Genomic DNA, 27896 nt, shown 5'->3' with positions numbered 1-27896 from the left:
CGTCAAATCGGTGATTTATCTGTTAAAACACCATCTAGACCAGTCACCTTGAAACCTAGGTCTGTCCATGAGGACCCTGTGCTTTCTGATCTTTCCCCTGTTTGAAGATGGGGTTGTCGTGCCCCTTTAATATGAAATACTTGGTTGTTTTGTAAGTAACAAGCCCTGCCCCACCCTCCCCAGAAAGTGTCCCTTCAGCTTTGGCTAAAGTTATACATGCAGCAATATCGGAAGAAATGAACAAGCCACACAACCCAGAGCAGATCAAAGACCCAAAGAGACGGAAAGAAATGGTTCCTGTCCCCAAAGAGGGGCAGCGTTATTTGCTATTAGGTGGCACTGGATACAGACCATCATCTGCACGGTCCCTACTAACATCCGCTTTCTTTGCCCACCAGGTCCCCTCCCTCCCAAAGGTGGCCCGTCCTCTGTCCAGAAAGCACCCGTCCTATCTGCCCTGCAGATCTTAATTCTATAACAAAAATGTTTGCAAGGCTCCAGGAAGTGCCATCTTTGTGCTAAGAAAACAGCCGCTATCAAGGTAAGTACACACACCGGAGTCAGGGAGAGGGAAAGGGCAGCCTGGCGTAAGAAAATATTTACCAGTGACTCAGGCGCAACCAGGGGGTGCAAAGTCTTACCAAGGTGACTGAGAGGGCAGCGTAGGTGCCAGTTAATAGATCTGCTCTAGTCACATGGGTCAAAGGAGTGTTGACAGATCATGTTAATCGGTAATGTTACCTATTGTTAGATATCTGTGAAAATGTTTATGGGTCCCTGGTCTTCAGCGGAGGCAGTTTCTTTAACCCCCTCATCACCGTATTTCTTCCAACGAAGTATATATGTAAAAAATATCCACCCGCACCCCCAAATCCCGGGCAATTACTTGATGGTGATTTTTTTCTTTTTCTTTTTTTTTTTACACCGAAGAACTTGCAGACCTGACGCCTAGTGAGGGACACGGACCAGGGCTTTGTGTGTGTTTATCCGCCTGTCCACTGGCTGCCAACTCTTCCCCTGGTCTTCAAAGGCTGTAATATTTCACTCCCGATTCAGCGATCCAACGGGACACTATCCTCCTAGCACTGAACCCAATGGCAAAATTCTCCTTCACTTCAGCTGGGCCCTGGCCCTGGGGTTCAAGCCACATCCTCATAGGATGTAGCCAAATTAATAGAAAATCTCTGTCACCAGGGGGCAAAAAGGGGGGAGGCAAAGTCACAGCTAGGTAGGATGTCCTTCCTCTATGTTCTTGGGCCAACGAGGGATTCTAGCATAAAGATGCTCGGATACTAACTTGATAGATTGTCATTCCTGACAGACTACAATGATCAGTCTGTGATGAGCCATTTGTGAATTAGGATGATCTCTAGAACGTTGATTGCAGTAGGTATTTCCCACCCTAAATCCTATTATTTAACAGAGATGTGTGCATGCAATAACAGGATATTCCCAGGCCAGCAACACTTTCCTATGCTACAGGTACAAGACTTTATTCGCCTTGCAATCATTTCCCTTCCCCTCTGTTTTGAAAGGCGCCTGACAAAGCGTTCAAGACTCGCCAAATAACAATGGGTAAACCACCCAGCTGCGTAGAATGTTTTGGGCTCGCAGCCTTTTAACTATATAATAATAGGAACGCATCTGAAGTATTGCTACTCAAGATTTAGGATGATTCTCCATTGCTACTTTGAAACCTCTCCATTTCTAGCCTTTCTCAGCGACAAGGGCCATTTCCAGGCACTTTCGCTTGTACCTGGTATCAGGGGGATTTAATGAAGATGCTAAAGGTAGGTTGGGGGGTGAAACAGAGCCTAGAGGATGTTAAGCATAACACTTTGGAGAGTGATTTGCAATATTCTAATCTCGATTTTAAAAGTAGTTCTGGTCAAATCAGCCGAAGGGATTCCGGATATTGGGAAATCGGTGGGGGAAATGATGGCCACTCTAGGTGTTATACCCTCGCTACTACATCGTCTGGCTTTTAGTGATTATCAGCTGCAGCTAATCGTGTCTCTCTTTACAGGTCTTGTGGGGCATTTGTGCTAAAGATAAATTCAGGCGGTTGTAACCATTCGATCTGCTACAATCTGTGCAGCTGGTAAGAAAGGGAATCGAGATAAGTCTCTGGACCAAAACTTCTTGGTTTTAGAGGGGAGGAGAAGTGCACACTTGTATTGTATGCCAGAGACTTGACATATCGCCTGCTGCTTTATTGACAAAGTAAAGCAAATCACACTTAAAAACATGTGGCTCTAGTATAATGAAGCATATATGTTTTTAGGGCTTGTTACAGTCAGGCCCTATTGACTGTTTTCTGAATAGTTGCCATTGTAATTCACTCGCAAAAGTAAATCATGCAAACAAGCCTCAACAATGGTTTGTGGTTTTCCTACACATGCTGACTTTAACCTCCCCACATCAAACCACACCCTTTTCTCATGTAGCCAGCCTTCCCCTCCCCTTTCTAATCTCTTCCTTTTAAAATTTGTTTAAAAAGAAAAAGATATCCACTGGGAAGGTGTATGGATCAAAGAGCAAACGGAGAGATCATACATCTTCTAGTCAATCGGGGTAAATGTGGCTAACCATCAATGAGAAAACAATGGAACGCAATTATGTTTTCCTCTAACTGCTATGTTTTACCTACAATAAAGGAAATAAAATACACTCGTGTTCTTCTGCAGCTTTAGATCTAAATATTGTTTTATCCTTTGGAAAGCTAGCAGGGGGGATGCCTAAGTACTTTCCCTCACTTTGCCCCTTCACTTTTGCTTCAAACCTACTGTAGAAATCCCCGTCTTCTGCGTTGATTTGGGTTAATTTCACACCAGAGGAAAAGAATCTTAAAACTGAAACAAATAAATAAACCAACAAAAACGATGCAAAGGTCTGACAGAAAGGGTTAATATACCAGGCAGGCTTGTCAGTTTCTGTTATTGGAATGCTAGCTTTGGAAAATGTTAAATTGCTTCCATTTCCCCCAAAAGATTTTTTTTTGTTCATTCCAAGACTCAGCAAATAGACAAACTAGTTTACACAGTTGGTTATGACAAACAAATTAGGTGTTTTAATTAATGAATTAATCAATTAATGAATTATTCTTTAAGTATACTTTCCTAAGTAAGCACACACTTTAACTAGCTTTCCTATGAGGCAGCTTTTTACTAGATCACTTTTTCATAGTGTGGCTATCAAAATGAGATAATGACCAGAGAGGTGGAACCTAATCAGCTTTTTAGCTGAGTTTAAAGAGTCTAGAGGCAGTTTAAAAGTAGCTTTGGTCATGTTTGCTGGCTAGCTGCACTGTTTGCACTGCCACATTATGATGGAGAGAGTAATGCGTTTGATAGATAAGAGGAAAGAGGCTAGCCAAAAAGCAAGGTCATGTATGATAAGAACTGACAGTTTTACCCATTTTTCACGCACTTAAAAGGAAACTTTAAAATATTAAGGGAAACAGAAGAAAATACTGAAGCACAGTACATTTATCACAAAACAGTACATGAACAAATCTTGTATCTTATTTAATTAGCCCCAAACCTTATCATAGTTTGGAACATGTCAAGCAATAAAAATCAATGTTTCTCTATTTTCTTAGCAGCAAGGTAAGTTCTTAAAACACGCTGTTCATGGGATAATCACACAATTCACTTTCCCCTTTTGATGTTTTATCTAACCCTTTTAAACAGTGAATGAAATAAGTTATAAGCTGAAGATAAGATTCTGTAAGTGTAATCAATAGTGAAGGGAGTGGCTAAGTTTTTAAAGGAGAGCAAAAAACCAGGGAGAAAAGGGGAAATTAAGCTTTTCCATATTCTCCAGATTAACATCTATATGTAATAAGAACACTCGTTTTATTTTTTGAAAATCCATATCTAAAGTTGCATACAGGGCCAAATCTGAGTTCCAGGAAGTCAGTGGCAAAACTCTCATTGGGTTTAATTTGGCTCATAATTAGCTAAAAGTATTTTTAAATACTTGGGGAGCATTGAAAACAGAATATTGATTTCTGATTCTGTTAAAATATTTCTGTTTTATTAGACACGCTGGAATGCAAAACCAAAACTTACTATATCTCTTTTCTCAGGAAACACCCCTGTCAACTTCAACTGGAGTCTTGTTTAAGTCACAGGTGCAAGATGAGTTGCTATATAGCCAATACACATCTCCCACAATTATACTATTTATGCTCTCAAAGCACTTAAAATAAAATTTTCAGAACCACATAAATGATTTAGGAGCCTAAGCCTCATTTTCAGAAGTGACGTAGGCATTTGGGGTATGTCTACACTGAAATTAGACACCCACGGCTAACCCATGCTCATGGTAAGGGTCTGTTTCATTGCAGTGTAGACTTCTGGGATCAGGGTGGGGCCCAGGCTCTGGGTCCCTGTGATGTGGGAGGGGCCCAGCACTCAGGCTGCAGCCTGAGCCCAAAAGTCTACACTGCAATGAAACAGCCCTGCAGCCCAAGCCCTGGGAACCCAAGTCAGCTGGTATGGGTCGGCCATGGATTTTTATTTGCAGTGTAGACATATCCTTAGGAGGCTAAATTTCTTTGAAAGTCAATGGGACATAGGCTCTTAAGTCTAAAGGCTTGTCTTCACTACCGGTGAGACCAATGCTGCTGCAATCAATACAGCAGATGTGGATTTAGTGGGTCTAGTGCAGTGGTTCTGAAAGCCAGTCCGCCGCTTGTTCAGGGAAAGCCCCTGGTGGGCCAGGCCAGTTTGTTTATCTGCCGCATCCACAGGTTTGACCGATTGCGGCTCCCAATCAGTTGACCGAGTCACATTATGGAAGGCCTGAAAGGTATAGGTGATCCAAGCACTCTGCTGGACTTGGTTAGTGCACTGCATAATGCAGCCACTGCCTATGTACGTATTGGGAATCGGATGTTGGCACCTTTTAAATCAGTATCTGGTTTCAGGCAGGGCTGTGTCTTGGGCCCTGAACTCTTTGGTGATCTCTCACTCTCGGACTTTGATTATGCTGATATCATGGTTCTTCTAGTACACAGCCTCGACAAGTTTCATGAGGCATTCCAGCAAATGGAGGAGGAGTCGGCCAAGATTGGCCTCTATGTTTTGTGGTCAAAGACAAAGCTTCAAAACCTATGATCAAGTCCATCCATGACTCCAATCTCTTTGAATGAGAAACTGTCAAAGCAGTCTCTGGCTTTTGCTATTTGGGTTCTATACTCACCTGTTTCTCCAACTCTCACATGGAAGTACATCACTGGATTGGCATCACAGAGTCTGCTATGGGTCATTTATATCGAATATGGAATCAACATAATCTCCAGATGACAACCAAGTTCAGGATCTATTTGAGTTGTATCCTTTCCATACTGCTGTACGATTGCAAAATATGGACACTATGCTGCTCAGACTGGGCAAAGATGGAGGCTTTCCACACATAATACTAATGTCATTTATTGGGCATAAAATGGAACAACTTCATTTGTAATGCAGATGTTTGCAGTTGCTCCAGTCTACAGGCTACTGGTGCCATTGTACATAGATGGTGTCTTACACTTTTCGGACATGTCGCCAGAATGCCACACGATGTTCCAGCAAATGCTGTTCTCCAAGTGGCTTGCAACATCCGGGATAAAATTCCACCAACTGAGGGGTGGTGGTGGCCCAGAGGAAGACCCCCGTTACATGGGTTCTGACATTGGACTCTTGGTCTGTCAAGCCCTTGCGGCCACACAGGAATGGACCAAATGGCGAACGATTGCTACAGCCGACCATTCATCCAAGCTTTGAAGAAGAAGAAAGTACTTTTCCTTTACTGAACCTCACAAGAAAACTATTCTTCTATATGTAAATTTTCCTTGGGGTAATAGGTGTTTGGCAAATGTGATTACAGACTTATTTAAAATGGAATCAAAGAGAGACACATGGATCTTTAGAAATTATTTTCTTCTCCATAGTGGCCACCTTTAGCACTTTTTTATGCCTCAGTTTTAATAATCTATATCAATGTTGTTTTTTAGCTGATTTTAATGTCAACTAGGGATTAATGTGTATTAATTAAATTGACTGTATTTTCTGTAATGAGCACAAAAAGATTTCATGTTAATGCTGATGATCGTAAGAAGGATTCTGTCTACTTATCTGTATTTTCTCAACATCTTGAAATATTTTATTAGGAAATGAATTAATTTAGTTACAGTTGCCTGGTAAAAACAAAACAAACCAGGTGACTGCAAACTGGTTCTATCGTTACTGAGATGTATGATGATCAAGCCATAGTATTTTCACTTAGTAACATATGAATTCACTGTGAAACATTATTTTGTGCTAAATATGTAATTTATGCTGTTTCTATTTCTTGTTTATTTGGCTTCAAGTGCCACCTGAATTTACAGACACTTCTCTGGGTCTCTGTCACCTAGAGGGTAGGCTGTCTCTGTTTATAGCAAAGGCTGCTTGCAACCTGACCCTGACACATGATCCCTGAACTCAGTCCCTTCAGTCTTAAAGATCTGAGCAGTGACGTATGCATGCATCCCAGAGCCAATGCTCTGTTATAGTACTTATACTGTGGTCATGTCAGCTGATTAAACTGAGTGAAATTCACCTCTGTGCCGAGGACCAGTTTAGAGCATTTGCACTGGAGTGAATTTCGTCAATGGTGATTATTCATAGAGAGAAGTTTCCCTCTCTGTAGAGGGCCCCTACAAAGCTTATACATCACTTCAGTGGGATGTAAATGGTCTATAGGCTTTGAGTAGGCCATCATCGCAGGGGTGAATTTCACCCACTCTGGACCTGCAGTTGCTATCCTTTTACTGGCTAATCTCCCATTGACATTCATGATGAGTTTTACCAGAGGAAGCACTACTGAGTCACATCCATTACATGTAATCTGGGAGCAGGGAATGCGGCCAGTTCTACAATATTTAATTGTGTGAAACTTCAGTTAAAGTCAACTGGGCGTTTGCTCATTTAAGTCCAAAGTCAATCAGCATTGAAACAATATAGAGTTTTGTTCATACATGGCCTTCACTTAAGAGCCTGATCTTCCACGCCTTTCACACGTTGACTTCCATGTCTACAAAGCTGAAGGACTTGGTCAAACAATCATTCACTTATTTAGAAATACGCAGGCCCATAATGCTGGCCGGATTCTAACTCATTAAAACCTAAACAACAAAATATAGGGAAAATATCGCTCACTGAGACTATATGATATATTGATAGATAGATAGCCAGACACACACGGCTGTTGTGTTTTTCAAGCTCACACAGTTAGCTATACTCTTGGGTTGCTGAATATGCTCTTAATAAGAACCCCTGGAAATCTTAATGACATATATTGGGTACTGTATAGTCACTTTGATGCTAAGTCATTACACTGCACAGGCTTAAACTGAATTCTGCATCCTTTGCCTGTTTTACCATCTGCAAATTCCTATCATAGGCTACATTTTCATGGTATGATAGAGTATGGCAGTAATGAACTCTATGGGGATGATTCTTATCTTACTACCGCAGTGCAATATCACTCATTTCGGTGGGGTTACTTCTGATTTTTACTAGTCAGATTATTGTTATTCTGTTGTTATTATTATTATCCCTGTCCTCCATGAATTTATCTAATTCTTGTTTGAACCCAGTTATGCTTTTGGTCTTCACGACATCCCCTGACAATGAGTTCTACAGGTTGACAGTGCATTGCGTAAAGAAGTATTTCCTTATGTTTGTTTTAAACTGCCTATTAATTTCATTGGGTGACTCCTGGTGCTTGTGTTATGTGAAGTGGTAAATAACACTTCCTTGTTCACTTTCTCCCCAGCATTCATGATTTTATAGATCTCTATCATATCGTCTCTTTGTCATCTCTTCTCCAAGATGAACAATCCCAAGCTTTTTAATCTCTCCTCAAACAGAAGATGCTCCATACTCCTAATCATGCTGTGGCCCTTCTCTGTGCTTTTTCCAGTTCTAATATATCTTTTTTTTTTTTTTTTTTTTGAGATTGGGTGGCCAGAACTGCATTCTTTATTCAAATTGTGGGTGTACCATAGATTTATATACTGGAATTATTGTATTTTGAGTCTGTGGGGATGCTCTAACATGTGTCAGGGTCCAGTTGAAGCAGATCCACCAAGGATCTCTAGAGGCTACATAGGTGACTTAAAGCCACCTTTAACCAATATATAACCAACCAGACAGGACCAATATATGTTAATCGTACTGTTGTACCTTCAACCACATGGTGTGTGGGGGACCCAAAGATGAAATGATTTATATTTTTAAACCTAATTATTATAATTGTCAATTAAACATTTTTTTTGCAAATTGTTTCCATTTCACAGTTTGAAATGGACCCTTTAAAAATACGATTTAAAAAATAAAATATTTGTTGAAAACCTTGTTTGTCAACAACTAAAAGTTTCAAGTGAAAAATTTCAACCAGCTCTTTTAATTATATTTCAAACAAATGTAAGGTACCAAATTATTTTCTCAGATGTTTCACCCAAAACATCTATGGAGCCCATAGACTACAGGCATTTGTTTCTTTATATTTATTTTAAATGTATGACGGGGTGTTTAATGCTGGCTTTAATAATATTTCATTAATCTGTTTACCTTGCTTTTTTGATTAAATCACCTTTAGACTTGTTACTATAAATTATGTACAGTATTGTTTAATTGAATAAATTAGTAAATTACATATAATTAATATCAAATAATTATATAATTACTATTAGTTTCAACACACCGCAGGTCCATATATGTCTGGAACATCTTATTCCTTCATCTTTTTATATTGACTATAATATATACTGCATCTAATATTGCATTCTCAGTGTGTGAGAATTCGTTTTCACAAAAGATGGTGGATTGACAGCCATGGAGAGTGAAGTCCTGTTTATCCACAGAACAGGTACAATGTTGCAGAATCATTATTATTTTCTCCACACTATCCTTACGACGATAAACCCAGAAGGGACCCTCTATCAACGTGGGAGTATAGATCAGTCTCCGTAGCCCATCCAAACCCTGACATCTCATTTGAGACTGACAAGGGACTTGATTGCGGCTTGCGTTGTGAGGTTATCAACTCATTTCACAACCACAGAAGAGGGAGAGCCATCAGACTGCAATAAGTTAACCAACATTGCCTCCACTAACATGTGTAGGAGATCCATACGCACCTGGTTTTCACTGGTGCTCAGCTCCATAGCTCATTTTCAGTCACTAATGAAGTTCTGTCTTGACTATAACATGTTTAAAGAAGGTACAGTCTAAAACAAATAAAGACTAGGTACAGTCTAATACAAATAAACTCTTGGTAAAGAATCAAGCAAGGCAATAATGTAAACTGTGCTCATTTTATACATTTTTTCTCTCTATGTGGATGCATGTAACAATTTTATATGCATTATCTACTGGACTGATTGCTTTCCTATGATATATCAGCAAATTCCCCTGAAAGCAACACAACAGCACACAATTGAAATAAAAGGGATATGCTGAATTTTGTAAACAAAAATACTTTTTTAGATAATAAAGTAATAAAAAAAGCCTTTCTGGCTCCTTAGACTTTCTTTTAAAAAATCCAGACACGTTGCACTGTATTAATCAGTATTATTCTCTATTTTTTTCAGAACCGATCAAAATTAAACACCAACCGTTGTAAAACAATGCGAATAAAAATCCCACCAGAGAAATCCATCTATCCCATTTTAAATCAGTGGATGACATTTTATAGAGGGGCATAATTACTAAACACTTTATCTCCTAAAACTCCTGTTGCCAATTGTACAGCACAGCAAATGGAATACAGCGCCTTTTTGAACGGAACAGTTCCCCTTGACTTTGCCATTACTTTGTAGTAAGCATGGCCTAGTCCTTGATCTACTACTTCTAACCTGTATCTAACTTATAGGGAAACATTCCTGAAGCAGGCACTCAGCTACTATAGTTATGAAGATAGCTTGCTAGAAAGTACTTTGAAGATGGGATGCATGAAATTCTATTAAGAAAGCTAGGTGAGTGCTAACACTCAAACTGTGATTGAAACCGTGTTAGCAACAAGATACTTCTCAGTGCCTGAGACTAGTACAGTATATTGCCCAGAGCTGCAGGAAATATACTCCAATCTTCAGAATTTCTATACAGTATCTATTTTCTATTGCACTTGGCTATGGAGACAATTACTGTGTCTGTGTTTCTAGGTATTTTTTAAATGCAGAAGTCATTAGTCCTTGAAGTTCATGTGACATATCAACATGAGACAGCCATGATTACATCTGATTATCACCCTCCAAAATGTTCTGTTGTCTATTCCATCTAGGTTCTTATATCTCACTCATCACTGTGTGCTTAGGAAGGCCGTAATATATTGTATCTAATTTGGTCATATAGCCAATTTTTAAAGGGGTCTCAACTCTCCTCAAGCTGTATGCTTGTCTCCCTATCTGTCCTCGATTATATTTTTAGTGATCCCAGAGTTGTATTACCTAGGTGCAACACCTAGATGCACTCAATTTGGGTCTGTCTTCATGTGTAAATAGGGTTTTACAAGTGAAATTCGACATTTCCATGAATGAGTGATAGTACTAAATAACAGCATGAGCTAACAATAGAGGTCATAGTCTGGAAATATAATCCATAAAGTTTTGGGGCCATATAATCAAAAGTGCACAAATCTAAGCTTGCAAATCCTTATTTTTATGCAATATATAAATATATGCCTGGGCTAATCAGGACTTGGAAGGTCACCATAGTCCATGGCCATACACAAGTAGAAGATGCTCATGAATATGCGTGTTATTTTCTTTTCAGTAACTAACTCTCTTTATTGCAAGTTTAACAAGTGCGCTCAGGTGCACGATAAAGATGAGATGACAGAGTTTGGAGAAGCCTATCTGTCAATAAGAAACAACACCTTGCTACAGCTTTAATTTAAAGGCTTTGTACATTTTGCCCCAGGAAATCAAAACTTCATTTTAAGAATATGGAAGATGTAACACACCGTAAGGTACTGAATTACCCAAACAAAAATAAATAAAACAAAATCCCAGGTTTTTTTTAAAAGCCCCCAAACTGCCAAAGAGAAGTTTGCTTTTAATTCACAGGAGTCTCTCTGTTTCTAGGTATTGTGTAGGAAGAACCGCTGAGCTTAATCTGCAGGTGCTGCCTAAAGCAATATTTTAGCAATTTGATGTTTAAAAAAATCTTTTCAGTTCTCAGGATTCATCTTAGCATGTTTCCTCTTAATTTGGTATGTGTGTATTATTAAACTAAAGAACAGTGGGACTTCCCCCCCCCCCCTCTTGTTTTGTCCATACATTGATTTTTGTTATGATGTGAAGTTAAATTACATACCCTAGTGTAATGTGCCCTGAACACTAAAGAATAACTGGATATCTACTACATGAAGATTAATCTTTTCTCTGTTTGAGTATCTGAAACAATAGTTCACTCACAGCTGGAAAAGTACATTTCAGCAATAGGTTTGTGTTTTTAAGAGCATGTGAGAGCTGTCATCAATTCTTTGTTGTAGTATTTATTCATAATAATAATAACGATGATAATAATTCTTTGCAATTCCACTGTCCTTCATCCAAGAATCTCAAAGTGCTTTACAAACATTAATTAAATATCACAACAGATCTATGAAGAAGGTAAATGATATTCAGGTACTGCTTCACCAACCACTAAAATGAAGCCACCTGTGAGGTAGACAGTGGAATCTGTTAACAGCACACACCACCTGAATGCGATAGTTTTGGACCAAAAGTGAAGACGAATACCACATCCAATTGAAATGGTAGTAGGTGGTGGTCAGAATGCAATGTGCAGATTTATAATTTGGCCAGGGCATCAGATTAAATGGTCAAATTGTGATGAGATCCATTAACATAATTTTTCAAGCCCCCTGCTCTCCCTTTTGCAGACCACAATTTGTGACTGTAGTTTTCTGCTCTGAATTCATTGTGGGTGAAGATCTTAGTATTTGGGTGGATAATCAGCTGATTTGCTGGCGCTAATCACATAGCTATGCATCTGAGTGCTAATCTTTGCTCTCACATGGTGATGGGAGCCAGTTTTGCAATAGTAGTGAAACAATAAGTTAATTGTAGGACTGGCTGAAAATTTTCAATCAAAATTGTTTTTCAACTGAAAATTGCATTTTCAACTAAAAGAATATTTTCATGAAAAATGTCTGCTTTCCACCAAACATTTCAAGTTTTCATCAGAACTTTTGAGCTGAAAACTGAAAATTTTCACCCCAAACCAAAAACATTTGGGATTCGGCCAAAAATATTTAGTTTTCGTGTGTGTGTGTGTGTGGGGGGGAGGTTATGAACAGTTGAAATTTTGATGAAAATGAAAAACATTTTCCAATCAGCACTATTAAATTGTACTCACAAGCCCATCAGTTCACCTGAATATTTACCCCAGTGAGAAATTTTTTTATATCTTATCCAAAAGACAACACTTTCAGCCACACAATGCCCTCCAATGCCATGTTGAGTATTAGCTCAATACTGATTTAAAAAGAAAAGTGCCAACTACTGCATAACTAGAACCTGTGTTTTTCTTGGGAGTTTTTCATGTAAGTACTGACCTGGCTTGAACCTGCTTATCTTGTTAGCTTGCACAGGATCACAGTAGAAGGTCCTAAGACTGTGTGCCCTATATAAATATAAATATTTCTATTGTATCACTACAGGGACTGGACAAACGGTTAAATATTTCAATACGGTAGTGGCATGCTCGTAAAACACTAAAAGGAAGCATCTTCAAATCTTTATTTCCGATGCTGCAAATCAAATTTATCAAAGAGACAAAGACTAAATTTAAATCTTGAAAGGAAAACAGTTATTTTAACATTAGACTGATGATATAATTTATCACCAAATTATTGAAAATAACACATGCCCAACAACAGCGCTAATTCTACTCCCAATGTTTAGTAAAAGATAATTGGATATTATTTGCTACTTCTTATCTACTGTTCACCTCAAAATCGTTGACATCTCTGACATCACTGGGCTGTTGCCATGGGAAGGATTAAGTTGTCTTAATTACACCCAGTGTCAGTTTAAAAGATATTCTTAAGTGTTACCATGTCCAGAAAATATTTGAGACACATATGAAATAATAGCTACAATAAATATGCAACAAAAATATTGTCTATTCAATGTCATCAGATGAGCATGTTATGTTTAAAAAGGAAAGTATTTTAGTTGAGTTTTAAGCCTGGTTTAAATCAGCATATGGAGCTATGCCAGTTTACACTAGGTGAAGATCTGGCCCTTGCCTTTTAATCATATTCCACATATACCCCCTGTCACCATCACCTGTTTTTTAAGAGATGCACACTTCATTTCTTCCCTGAATTCCTTTTAATATATAGGTGGGTGCCCTAGGGTTAGGTTTTCAATTAACTTAATCAAAATCAGGTCAATATTAAAAAACAAACGAGACCGAGCTAATTCACTTAGATACATGCATTCAGACTTAAGCAGCAAAGAAAGGGTTAACCATAAAGTATTCCACCTTGAACTCTGCACTCTCTTTATCTAGCACACCATAATAAAAGATCAAGAGTTCCTGCTTATTATCTTATTTTTCCTGCTTCTTCCACTAGGCTAGGGCCCAGACTAGTTATGGATTAACACCGTGATCAATAGTAAGCTTGCTGTCTCTCTCTCTGCAGGGGAAAATGAACTCAAAATGCAGTCAAACTCTTATTGATCAAGGATATAGGTCTCACTTTCATTACCTCTGTCTCCTGATAACCCACAAATAATGTGATGAGTTGCTAATCTCTCTGATTTCCAATGGACCCTTCACCCCTCCTGTCTGCAGAATAGAGCTTTTATTTTTGTCTCTTCAGTGTAATGCATGTAGCATTAACTCTCCCCTTATAACCATCAGACTTGGTCAATCAAGACGCATAAAAATGGCATTTAAATAGAATTGGGCCAAACAGTGTTAAGATTATATTTGGGTATCTCTAAGCAAAGGAGTTACCCTATAATAATAATAATAATAATCAGCTCAGACAGGTGGAGAAGGACACTGCTTCATCTATTGGCCTTTGTATGGGTCAGATAGTTTAGACTGCACCAAAGGCAACCCAGAAGAAGATGTCTATGGGGATGCTTAGGCTTAACTCAAAAAATTCTGTGGATTAATGTGTCTATGGCTTTAACAGTGCTACTGGCAGCCATTTCAATCAATCTATCTATCTAGCTATCTACCTATCTATCTAAAGCAGGGGTCAGCAACCTTTGGCATGCAGCTCACCAGGGTAAGCACCCTGGCGGGCTGGGCCGGTTTGTTTACCTGCCGCGTCCGAAGGTTTGGCCAATCGCGGCTCCCACTGGCCGCGGTTCGCCGCTCCAGGCCAATGGGGGTGGTGGGAAGCGGTGCGGGCCGAGGGATGTGCTGGCCACGGCTTCCCGCCGCCCCCATTGGCCTGGAGCAGTGAACCGCGGCCAGTGGGGGCCGCGATTGGCCGAACCTGCAGATGTGGCAGGTAAACAAACCGGCCCGGCCCACCAGGGTGCTTACCCTGGTGAGCCGCGTGCCAAAGATTGCCGATCCCTGATCTAAAGAGAAACAAGGTGAATGAGGTAATATCTTTTATTGGACCAACTTTTTTTGGTAGAAGAGATAAGATTTTGGGCTACACAGAGCTCTTCAAAGCTTGTTTCTTCCACCAGCTGTGTTCGGCAAACTATTCTGAAGACAAAGCAGAAAATGTGATGGTGACATAAGTTTAAAGTGGTCTTGATTTAAGCAGTGAGAACTGAGGTAGGCAAAGTGTTAGTTTGTACTTGATGTGTCAGGGCTGAATTTAGTTTTGTTTCTAGGTACTTCCATGGGGTAATTGAACTGGGTCCTCTGGGATGCAGTGTCATATGTATTCAAATGACTGTCTGATGTGCTTTCCAGTCCCTACAGATCCTACAAAGTGGGTTATTATCACAATTATTTCAATCACTGATGTCATCAAATCATCTTAAATTTACTATAGATACAAATATTATTGATTGGTACTGAAATACAAAGGTCTCAAGTTTCATCTGTAGTGGTTTCCTTCAATGGTTTTCTTTATCCTTTAGATAATACTCATAGCCTTGTAGCCATTCTGGTGACCAAGCTTCCTTTTGAAGCTTACATCAATCGTATAATTAAGACATCTTAGTACTACTTTAGCAATCTAGACTGTCAGAGATCTATGCTCTATGTGCCTGCTTCTGAAATTTCAATGGATATTATTCTTTGGGTTGTTTTTTTCTCGTGTCATATAATTACTGTTCTTTTCTGTTTACAGGTCTTCTAGGTACTGTTTGCAGTTGGTCCAGATTTCTTCAGATTAGCCTCATTATTGGTTCTAAGTCTTTCCATTTTATCATAAAGAAAATTTAATTGGCTTCTAATAATGAGGTAGGCATGCAGGGCACTTAACAATGCAATACAATTGTTTGTGTGTAATAGCATCTCAGTGATGGCAGCTGCTTTAACAGTTAAATCAAAGACAATCAAGATAATTGGTTTCAGACAATTGTCTTTCTTGTAAAACATGCTCAGATCTATAAAGTCAGACAGAAACTGACCAGTGGAGGCACGGAGCAATAAAGTTATTTTCATCTTTTAAAAATGAAATCTAGATGCCTTGTGTTAAAAAAAAAAAAGCACCCAGAAATAAACATTCAAACTTGGTTGTCCAATGTTAAACACCTGAACCTGTATTTTACACTAAATGAATGTGGTCTGATTTTCAAAGGTGCTGGCACTCCATAGCTTCCATTGATATTGTAACTTCTTTTTGGTCACTAAATATATTTCCATATTTAACTTTAGGCACCCACTAGATAATCTTGCTGTTAATACACCTACAAAAGCATGCTCTAGCTTTTAGGATCATTGTTGAGAGTCTCTGCTTTATGTGCAATATGATCAATTTTTTTATGGTCAAGACTCATGAAAAATAGATGATTCCATTTGCCCGGGTACAGTTCTTAAATATTCCTAAGTTATTTGTATTGCTAATTTAATTGCAGATTTTGTATTTACAAATTTATCATAAAAAAGGCAGGAAATGAAGGGGAAATATCTCATATTTTTTAGAGGAAAAATATAATTTTTATATCAATGATGGAAGTTTCTATTACCAGGCAAGAAGGGGAACTAAACCCTTTATACATAAACTGGAATGCATGTGACAAACGGATGTGTAAGAAGAAGTGATAATGGCATTTTCCCTATTGAGGACCTGTCAAAGGGTAGCTGGCCCTTTAAAGGGAGATAGGGTCTCAGCCCACCTGTGATACAGTTGATTTGCCTCCCCAGGTGGAGAAAATTAAGTCACCTGATAGACAGTCACGTGACTAAACCAGGCCTCTGGGGGTGGGGAAAAACAGAGGCCTATTATAGCCAGGGGAGACAGCCAAAAGCAAGAACAGAGAGAGGCTAAGCACCTTATATCTTCTCCAGCTTTTCAGAGAGTAGGATGAAACAGTCCCTCATGGAGAATGGACTGGGTCAGTCTGAGACTGGGGTGCAGTAGCCTCCTTTTTGGGAGCAGGGAGCACAACTGGGGCGGAAGAAGGACAGTGACACCTTGGTGGGGAGCTACAGACTAAAGATCCTCAGGTAAGAGGAACTGGGCCCAGCTGGAGTCTGAATGAAAGAGATTTTATTTTGAGTTTGTTTGGACTTAAGAAAGTAGAAACCCAGCAGAGGAATTTTCTCATGTCTTTTGGACTATGTGGAATTCTTAGGGGGCTCTGAGCAGAAGAGGAAACTGAGGCAGGGTGCAATTGCCTGGTTACAGGACCCAATCGGATGCCCATCAAAGTCATTAGGAATCAGATCTAGCCCACTAGGATCGAGGGCAAAGATTCAATAGAGTAAATCTCATTAGGCCTAACTTTTACAATCTCAAATGCATTCTATCATTTGAGGCCTGGGCTACATTTAAAAAATTGCAGGCATATCTATGTCAGTTAGGGGTATGGTTTTAGCCAACAGAGCTATAGGGACAAAAGCCATAGTATAGATGCCAGTATACCAGCAAAAACTATACATGGAGGGTACAGGATATACTGGCGAACCTTTTAAGTGTAGACAAGGAAGGGATAGCTCAGTGGTTTGAGTGTTGGCCTCCTAAACCCAGGGTTGTGAGCTCCATCCTTGAGGGGCCACTTAGGGATCTGGGGCAAAATCAGTACTTGGTCCTGCCTTGTAAAGGTAGGGGGCTGGACTCAGTGACTTTTCTGGGTCTCTTCCAGTTCTATGAGATAGGTATATCTCCATATAATATATTATTAAGGCTTGAGTTTGCTGGCGTATTTACAGTACTTTGAATTCAATTTTAGGCCTTCATCTCTAAGGTAGCTAATTATTCCTTCTCCCTCCTGAGAGAAAGAGACAGAGAAAGTGAGACACTGTCACATCGCAGAACCGCCCCTTGAATTCATGCACTACTGGCAATAATTAAAATTATGGTTTACAGTGACACTGCAGTTCTTTATCTACTGGGGATGTCACTGTGGCCACACACGGCCTCAGAGGAAGGAATTACACTCTGGAGAAGGGGGAGTAATGGGTTAAAAAAGGCATATGGAGATTTACACCTGAGATAATCTGAAGCAACTAAGATTAAAAAACAAGCATGATCACAAAATGTCCACCAATTAAGCTTCATGAAAATATTCACTTTTTTTTTTTACTTTCTTGTTTCAAGATGCATAGTTCACCCTAGAGCATCAAGTTACCATTCATGAGCCTAGCACATACATAATTAATGCAATCTGCTGTCTGTTATGACTATAGATGACAGAAATCTATGTGACGACTACAAAATATGTATATATTTGGTTGTTGTCTGTATGGCTGTTAATAGGGTTGACAGTATCTGGCATTGATAATATGCCACCAATGTGGTAAAGTCAAACCTATCGTCATCTTTCCGGACCAGTGTTTGGTATGGCTATCAAATTTGAATAGCCCCTTTATGTTCTTTTTCAAACCGAACGCTTTTATTTTTGTCAATAAACTGTGTCATTTATTATAGTTAAGAAAACTCATGTTGTTTGAGGTCTTTATCAGAGTTCCTACAAATCAGGTTAATTGGTGATCAACAGAGCTTTTCTGCCTTTAATGAGGCCTGGTAGCCCAAGGCAAGGCCTAGCTCTTGATAAGGGACTTTCTTTTCCTTATTCTGGAATCTTTGATCACTTTTTTTTAGTAGGAGAACAACCGCCGGGAATGTCATTGTTTTTTAATTGCCTGATTACCAAATGTTGGAGATAAAAGATAGATGTTCTCAATTAATAACATTTACATAGATTAGCATCACTAACAAGCCTCATTAGTAGCTGCTGACTTTTGTTTAGACTGTGTCCCAGGTCATTTGCACACTGGTTGTGCAATAAGTACGTTCTGCATATTAAAAATATTTCTTTCTAATCTGTTTCCATTAAACAAACTGTGTACATTTTAAAGCACAAACAGGTTTTTTGTTAAAGTTAACTCTCACTTCACTGCACATGCAGGTCAACATTTTACACATTAACAGGTTTTCAAAGAAAATTTCTTGTCCTCTGGGAACCTTTGTAAATCCCGAACTACCTTAACATATTTAATCAAAATAAATGGGAATCAGTATAGCCTAGTGGTTAATGCCCTGTTCCAGACTCTGCTACTGATGTATTACCTGACCTTGAGCAACCCACTTATCTTAAATGTGCCTCAGTTTGCCAATCTATAGATTGGGTCTAATGCACTTACTCTCCTTGATGAAGAGCTTTGAGATCCAAGGATGAAAAATATTTTGTAAGTGAAAAGTTCTGTCTGTATACATTTGAGCTATTGTTATTAAATATCTATATGGAGGTATTAAATACGGATCCCTCTTTTACACACCTCTGCTCTGTAGATTGCTCTGATTTATGATGTGCGAAATTCAAGGTGTTACCTTTAATCTCTAAAGTCTGACCTATCTTGGATGCTACTTTGCACCTTAGGCTTCATCCTGCAAAGCTTTGGGAGATCACCGGCCTCCATATTTGAATTCAGTGGGAAGGAAGGGAAGCCATAACATTGTTGTGGGATAGCCTTCAGTTCTGGGATTTGCTTGTCTTATTGCTCCAGTATTTAGTTTGCTAGTTCTTGTTGAGCTAGTAGGTTGAATTTGGATGTTCTCATGAAATTACCTTTTCTCAACTGGGTTATACTTTAATTAGTGCTGTTTTTAGATAAAGTAGCTATACCTAGGAGTTAGACTGGGCTCAAGTAAATTGAGATGAGAAATTAAAGTGTAAGCTCTTTGGGGCAGAGTTTATCATATTACTTTGTGTTTTCACAGGAGCTAATACAATGAGGCCCTGATCTGATCCCTTAGGGACTGCTGCAACAGAATATAATAATGATATAGATATAACTATTACACAAGACAAAGTTCCAGACACAACGTTTCAAAGCCACCAAGAATTAGTTGGTAAAATAAATAGAGTTTTTAAACACAAAGCAAAACATTAAACAAGAAACTGCAGTAAAATACAGCACGGTAAAGATTTTAAAGAAAGGTCTTATAGGTGTAGCATGTCATACAAGAAGAGAAAAATACATTCTGATTGCCCCATCAAAAATATTAAGCAATTCTAATTGAAAGATAAAACTGATGCCAAGATACTTTCGTAAATGTGAGCGTATACACTTAAGAGAGAGACACTTTTATAGATCTGCACAGACCCAGAAATGGGTCTATCTATTATTTTGATCAATGGTCATCCTTTGTATATTTTCAACACCTACTGCACCGATAAACACAAAACCAATATTATTTTTACTCCATCTGGTTGAAAATCTCTAGTGTCATGGCCTTTGCGTCGACACTGAAGCTGACTTCAGGGCTGCATTTAAAAAAAAAAAATCCAAAAGTAGTAAGCTGTCCAGCTCAATCAAATATCAATAGTAAAATGCTAAAGCAGACACTTTCATGCTATCTGTGGAAGGATTGAATGAATGAACGAATCAATCGTGGATGTAAACTTAAAAAAAATATATCTCAGTTCACTAGAAAAAATAAAGGCCAGGTCCTTCACCTTTATTCCTCACTCCTTAGTATAGAAGAACAATGTAGTTCCATAGATTTCCATGAGACTCTGTGTGGAGTAAGGTCCAACTCAGTACCAATAAGTATTCCAGAATCCCATGCCAAAATACATACCACATTCCTATTTACTTACATGCTGTTGGTTGTGTATTTTGCATATTTTTCAAGAAAGGACAAAATACGTTTCAGTCATCATTTCATTGCCATATCAGTTTCACAGTGCATCCGAGCCACATAATAAACAAATCAGAGGAAAGAAAGATACCAGAATTACAAGTCTCTGCATGAATTACATGTTTCTGTGTCATTGTGAGGTGCGAGATGACAGGGCTGTGATTCCAAACTGCATGTGTGCCTCTCCTCTGTGGTGTGGTATATATCTTTTGAAAGAAACAAAAATCCCCAGAATTAGTAGCTTTAAAGCTATCGAAGCTGCTAAGCAGCATTATGGACAGAGACAAGCTCCTAACATGACAGATGCACTCTGAGGGTGAAATTCATCCCTGCGCGTAGGGCCAATACAGGCCCAGGGACCACTTAAATCCCTCTGTGAGGATTGAGACTTCCAACCCACTTTACACAGGCCACTGAACAGTCAGTGCAGTCAGACCTATGAAGGAAAGGGATATTTTGTCTCTTGCCCACATATGCCTTCTCCAGATCGACGTGCTTGTCTATGTATTCTGTGCTTGATGATTTTCATTACTTTTGAGTCCTGTGCATAGCATGCCATCTATAAAGTGAAAGTCACTTGCCTGGGAGAATTGCACATGGGGACTGGAGGCGCCAAACTACAATCTCCCCATCCAGATCCAGCACGTGGAACTGCAGCACGTTTACCCCACAGAGAGCGGGAACAATCCTGTACAACTCCATTCTATCACCTGTGCCAGACGGATGAGCCAGAGGATTTATGTAATCACAGATTCCACAGTCCCTACCTTGGTCCACTCCTAGTGCTGCTGCTGGTGCTGACCCATCTGGGACTACGGGCAGAGATTCATTCCATGACGTGCAGGGGATGCCCATGTGTGAGGACTGGTGATGGGCTCCCTTCACCCATGCACCCCCACAGCAGGGTTTAAATGGTGGGAAGTGCCTTCACCAGACTTGCTGAATCAGGGTGAATTTCACTTACGTGAACCGGAGTTTTATCTTGATCGCTTCTCCTTCCCAGCTGGTTGGTAGCATATTTTAAAAATAAGCAGACGGGTTTAACCGTCTTTCCAGTGCCATCATCTAAAACTGGTTTAATTAGTATTTAATCAGTCATGGCATCATAGCATGTGGATCCTTAATATTATACCCCCTCCCCTCAATAAGTGGAAGGTTTATGAAATTCTCCCCTTCCCCTTATGCCTGTGAACATCCAGGGCAGCTCTTCAGCTGGTGTAGATCAGTGTAGCTCCATTGACGCTGATGGAGCTATGACTATATCAGCCGTGGAGCTGGACCTCAATGTTTGTCTTAACTTTTGTTTTCTCTGTCAACCCCAGTAAGAGAATGATGTTAGAGGAGATAACGAATGCTGTTGTAGCAGCCATTCATAATCTGCCCCATTCTACAAATGCCAAAGCTCTGAAATGCTCATCAGAATATTGTCCCAGAGCAGTTTCTGTGCTGTAATTTCCCAGAAAACAGATTTGCTGCAGAAATGACCTAATTAGATTAGTATAGTCCTTGGAAATTGGATAAAACCGATTCAAATAATGCTGCTTCTCCAATTGATAGACTGCAACAGAGAAAAGAAAGCAAAGATCGAGACTAACACAGCTACCCCTCTGATAATTTATAGACAATGTTTAATTTTTACAGATTCTACTTTTTCTTTAATTAGCTTAATCTCCACTGATTCACAAGGAAGCAAACACACAGATTCTGATTTTTGGCATAAACAGCTCACTCCCGTTTTAAATTTATACCGACTCAAGGCAGTTCTGTGAATACGGCAACTGAAGTTCACCTACGGGAACCTCTGAACCAACTTCAGCTTATAACCTAACTGGCTTCTTCGTCTCAGCTCAGTGTCTCTGGGTCAAGATATGGATCACTGCCAAGGCATTAGGGAAACTTACAGCACCGTTGCATGGCCTGAAGATAGACAGCCTCAGTTACAAGCACTGCCTGTCCTGACCCTTAAGCCTGGTTTGCACAAATATTCTCAGCTTGCTTGAAAGAAGAGAGAGACTCCACATTCCCTCCAGATCAATGTGATTATTTGTTTTTGTCTTACAAAGCACTTGTTTGTTTTTAATGTTAATAAGCCTCATAACTTTGGAGAATAATAATAATAAATATTTGAAGCTAAACCCAATGGTGATTTCAGCTAAATAAAATAGCTGGTGAAAATTATTGTTACAATTTAGCAGTTTTCAAACAATTGGATCAATTTGGCTGAACATTCTTTTACTTTTTTTCCCAAGAAACCAGATGTCAAGTAGAGGGGCCATTCTGTTGTCACTCCTAGAGCATCGGATTCCTTGGCATCGGCATGGAATTTTTTATTTAAAAATAATACAAACCTCCCCCCCAAATAGATAATTGTGATCTACACAATCTATTAAATGGCACAGTTATGGGACCTGATTCATTAGTGAGCTGATTTCACTGGAGTTATCAGTATACATTTTGAATAATGCCAGATCTCCTAGATAATAATTGAATACAAACAATAATAATGCAATGGTGAGTCATAGCCAGAGTGTGGGGTCAGGGTAGTGAATGCTGCATTGAGGAAAACAGAATTTTTGCAATAAAGTGAGCCAATGACTCATGCACTGATGAATATCTTATACTTTATTCATTGTTTCTCCTAACTGAAGCAATCTCCTAGGATTATGAGATCTCTCTAGGTACCCTTATAAAAATGGTGCTTGTTTAAAGATCTCTCATTGTGTTCTTCCATGTAACTTACGTACAGATATTTTAACCAAAAAAAATTCCCTCCAAAAAATGGGGTTTCACTGAAAGCATTTTTTGTTTTGGGTAAGAAAATGTTTTGACAAAAAAAACAAAATTGAAATTTTTGTTTGTTTTCAAAAAGTGAGAATTTTTTAAAAAATGGATCTTTGCTTTCTTTTCTCCCCCCCCCTTTTTGCCACTGAATGCAATATAGTGAACAATGTCTATTTTTGTTTTGGTTTTTTTTCCTTTTTTCCAAGTTTCCTTTTCCTACTTTGTAACTTTTCAGAACTTTTTCAGCTTCGGAAAAGTTAGAGTGACTGTGGGAAAAGGGATAAAAAATGAAAGGAAAAGAAAAAGTGACCCTCCCCCACAAACCTTGACATAATTAACTTTATTGAAACTTCAAAAATACAAAAATATTCCAAGTATATTTTGTTGAATATTTTGAAAGACATTATTTAAGATGGAAACAACTCTGAAATTTCAAAACATTCTCCAATATTCTTCCTTTTTTTTTTTTTTTTTTTTAATAGCAGATGGTGTTTAGTTCTGCAAGGACACTACTGGCCAAACTCTGCATCCACTTTATGCTGCCATAGCCAATGCAAAGCATCCATGAAGCATCCATAAGCCCCTCCCTCACTGCCTGCCATGCCGCCATCCCCCCGAGGAATACCCTTAAAGTAGGGGATTTTCCCAGAAGGAACCTAGTATCCTCCACCTGTAGGAACCCATCACAGAGCACATTTTGGTGAAGGGTCATAAAGAATTAGTCCAGCGATCGGAAGTGGTATGACCAGAACTTTTCTATGTCCCACTTATTTCCTAGCTGCTGCAAAGCCCACAGAGCTGCCCTAAACCGCACCAGAGTTCAAACCAGCCCTCAGCAGTTCCAGCAGCAAATGGAAGACACCTGTCTACACTGAACTCTGCACCAGCACAGAATATCAAGGTCTTTAAAGACAGAAAGGGCGATTCAAGTCAAGACATAAGGTAGTAGCTAACAGGTGGTGTCTGTTACAGCCTTTCATCACATTTTCTGCCAGTCTGGGCAGAAAGGGAGTATAAATTTCATGTTACAGGCCTCAGTCTCATGCACATAACAATAAAACAGGCATTATCAGATGCAAGTATTATGGAGGGAAATTCTTCCCTGGTGTGCTTCCAGTGAAATCACCGCAACTATGCCAGAGACAAACTTGGCCTATTATGCTTTTCCTATATTATTTATTGAATACATTTATGTGTCTATGGTTGGCATTTACTGAGTCATAGTTATGAAAAAAAAATATTCAGACATGTTGCATCATTTGCAATTTTTGATGCATTAGGTAAGATGAAAATTCCACTTCTAATCCACAAAACAAAACTGTGTTGTTGGTACTGGCATATATTCTCATGTTTTTAACATAGGTATCAACTTGAAACGTTAGAACAAGATGCCTCCGAGACAGTGAGATGCACTTTTTAAAAAAGCCTTTAGAATTATTCAAAATGTTTTGCTGAATATTTGAAAACTATTTCATGAAGGAAATAAAAATCCTGGAAGAACTCATTCCAAATGAAACAAAACATATATTAATAGTTACAGATATCAGTTTACACTTTGTTGAAATGCACAAACCTCAGATATCCACTGATTTGTTTCCACCGGGATTTTCAAATACAGGATGTCTGAATTTTAAATGCCTCATTCATGTTCCTATCACCATTTTTTTGGCCATATTGTAAATATTTATGCTTTAGGCCTATAGGCAGTGGTTTTCAAACTTTTTAGGCTGCGTACCGCTGTCCAAATAAAGTAGTCTACTGTGTATCCCATCTGAGATTGCCAAGTTTTACTAAATAAAGGGTGTTGTCTGCCTTACAGGATTTTTCTCGCATATCCCCTGGTGAGAACTCACGTACCACTAGGGGTACGCATACCCCAGTTTGAAAACCACTGGTGTAGAGGAATAGGGTAGTATCTCTTTAAGATCCATCTAGAAGTGCTCATTGTGGTCTATGTTTTAGAAGCTGCCAGAAACTAGAGCAGCAATGTTTAAGTAGCTAGGTCTGGTATATTTGTGTATACCATCTTCAGTAGGCATGGTTATTTGGAACCCAACTGTGGCTGTGTGGTTTTGTCATACAGTTTTGGCCATAACTGGCTAATAAAAAAAAAAAAAAAAAAGAGTAGTGAGATGTGACTCAGCCCTTCGGCTGGCAGATGAAATTTAACATAAAGGTTGGGAGGTGTGAGGCAACACATCCTACTATATATCCATTCTAATATGTCATATGGAAATAAGATACCCCCATGTCAATTGGTGCTGGTGTTACCAAAGAGAGTATTGGGTGGACCCATGTTTCCATTTGGTTCCATAATTTGAATCCAAAGGGCAAAACTATTGATGTAGTAAATCACTCAGTAGAAGCACAGAATATTCTATGGCATTGATATATTTTAAAAGAGCACAACTATGTATCCCATCAATCCCTAGAGCTATGTAGACTGAATGCACTTTGGGGCAGGGACCATATATTCCTTTGTGTTTGGAAACCACCTAGCGCATCTTGGGTATTGTACCACAGCATAAATACAATAATAGAGAGAACGAACACATCCAGGACCTCAAATATAGAGAATGGGATTTTTATTTTCCATCCACAGTCCATAGTCAGAGTATATGTTTAAGAAAAGAGCAAACAATAGGGTATTCATGCTTTATATTACAGAAAAGCCTGTTCCTGGCCAGAACATTGGGAAAAGTGTTTGAAACCTGTTCATTATGCAAAGGTCATCTCTGTAATCTGCCAAGGTAGTAAAATTTTGAGTTATCTGCCATGTAATTGCCAGCTGAGAAAGAGGACAGATTTAACTCGCATACCCCAATATTTCTGTAGCAAAAGGTCTGGCATTTTTGATGCTATCGCTTCTCATTTTGCAGGGATTCTCCTCTATTCCTCCTTTTCATGATATAATGGAGTATGTTTTAACTTTCCCTCTTAAAATGCATTAGGCATCTGTATGCTTTTCTCAAAAACTGCATAACTGAGGCACATCCTACAGTTCTGCCACATTACATGAAACTGTTAGTAGACTGATCTAACCAAAATGTCTTGCCCGGAAACTCTGGCAGTTTGGTTTTGTGTATGTGTTAGTACATGATATATCTCTTGATTATTTGAATAGAAAGCAACGGAGGGAGGTTTAAATTGTAGAAATGTTTGTGCTCCTTAATGATATTGAGTGAAGGGGGAAAAAAGGTATCAGTCATAAATTATGCTCATCTAATCCCAAACTAGAAACCACTCTTCACCTAAAAGTCCAGAATACTGGTCACGGTACACACAACTCTGTTCATAAACGTTCAGCTCATGAGTCATATAGACGTGAAAGGTCATCATGCCCATTTTCAACTGATGGAAATTTCCGATGATGTTCTGCTTTTTTGTGGCTTTCAAGGGACATGATCACAGTCACTGCAATGATCATTCGTTAGTAACCAGAGACCTCTATCTTTCGTTAATTTGTCATCTTTTTTTTCAAATGAGAAAAACGGAGACTTTTTTCTATGCTTTGGAAAGAAGATGTAGGCTTGTCTTAACTTTGCAAGGAGCATGGGATGAGCTGTCTGCCAGTAATTTTACAATGTACTTGAGATCAGTCACATCGGGGAAAATATTAAACTGTTTTTCATTTCTCAAGAGTCGAGGCTTACAATACCTCTTGTTCACAGGTGGTCAGTTCAAGGACTCATTAAAAGTTTTACAACTTTCCTTTTGATAAATATGCAGGAATTATAATCAAACTGGCATAAAAAGTCACAACCATTAAAGAACATGTGCTGCATTAAAGGGAAATAACAAATTATTATTTAATGAGATGACTAGTCTTCCTATTGTTGCTTTATTTTCAAGTAACACTGAAATGGGCCCCCTGGTGTTTGTAGTTTCTGGCTATCTTTTTTTTTTCTTCTTTTCTGCTCATTATTAATTCTTTTCTTCTTCTTGCTAATCAGCCCAAGTGCCATGTTTTTGGAAGTCTGATATTTATACTTCATTCCCTTTGGATTTAAGGGTTACTTGTAGACCTAGTCAAAGACTTAGCTAGTAGTTAAAATCAAGGGTGTACCTTGTGACCACCACAACACACACTCACATGCACAGTTTATGTGACTGTTACACCTCTAGGTTAAGGTTCATCAGGGATTTCCATAAATCCAATGGGTAATGTGCCAAATAAGATTAGAGAAGACTTCATGTTATTGCACAATCCAATGAAAATATGATCTGTTAAGCTCCTTCTGGTAGGGACTTGAAACAGGTAGCTAATATTATTAGCTGGTTCTAGTCTTGGAGGCAAACAAAGAGCAGGAGCACTTGGTGACGTCTAAATAGAAAGTTAAAGTTTACAACATCACCTGTAGCAGTGTGATTAGGGTAGATGCAACTCTTTTAGAGATGGGATTCCGATAATTACCCTTTCATGTTATATTCTTTTCTCTTCCATGTTTCATTTCAGTTCATTTTGTTATGTTTAATCTTATCCCGATTGATATTCTCAAACACATCTTTATTCCAAATAATTTTAGATTGGTCTACCAAGTACTACCCAATTCTCAATTATATTATCATAAACAGAAGAGCATTAAGAAATGGAGCAGATGAGGTTTTACGTTTGATCTGTGTCTGTTTTATCTGCACACATTTTTTTTCCCAAGCTTTGACCCGCATGAAAATAAGAAGGAAGAGTGAATTTTAAAATCCCCATTCTGGCACTGATACAATAATCATTCAGCCTGGTTTTCTTTGAGAATAAGAGACATGAACATTTTTGTTTCATGAGGCAACTCTACAAGAAACAGTAGAGGACAGGACACATCTGAAATCTATGTTTGTCT

The sequence above is a fragment of the Malaclemys terrapin genome, chromosome 10 (genome assembly GCF_027887155.1).
Source record: "Malaclemys terrapin pileata isolate rMalTer1 chromosome 10, rMalTer1.hap1, whole genome shotgun sequence".
NCBI lineage: Eukaryota > Metazoa > Chordata > Testudines > Emydidae > Malaclemys > Malaclemys terrapin.
The sequence above is the reverse complement of the archived record's forward strand: the minus strand, read 5'-3'. Positions refer to the sequence as shown.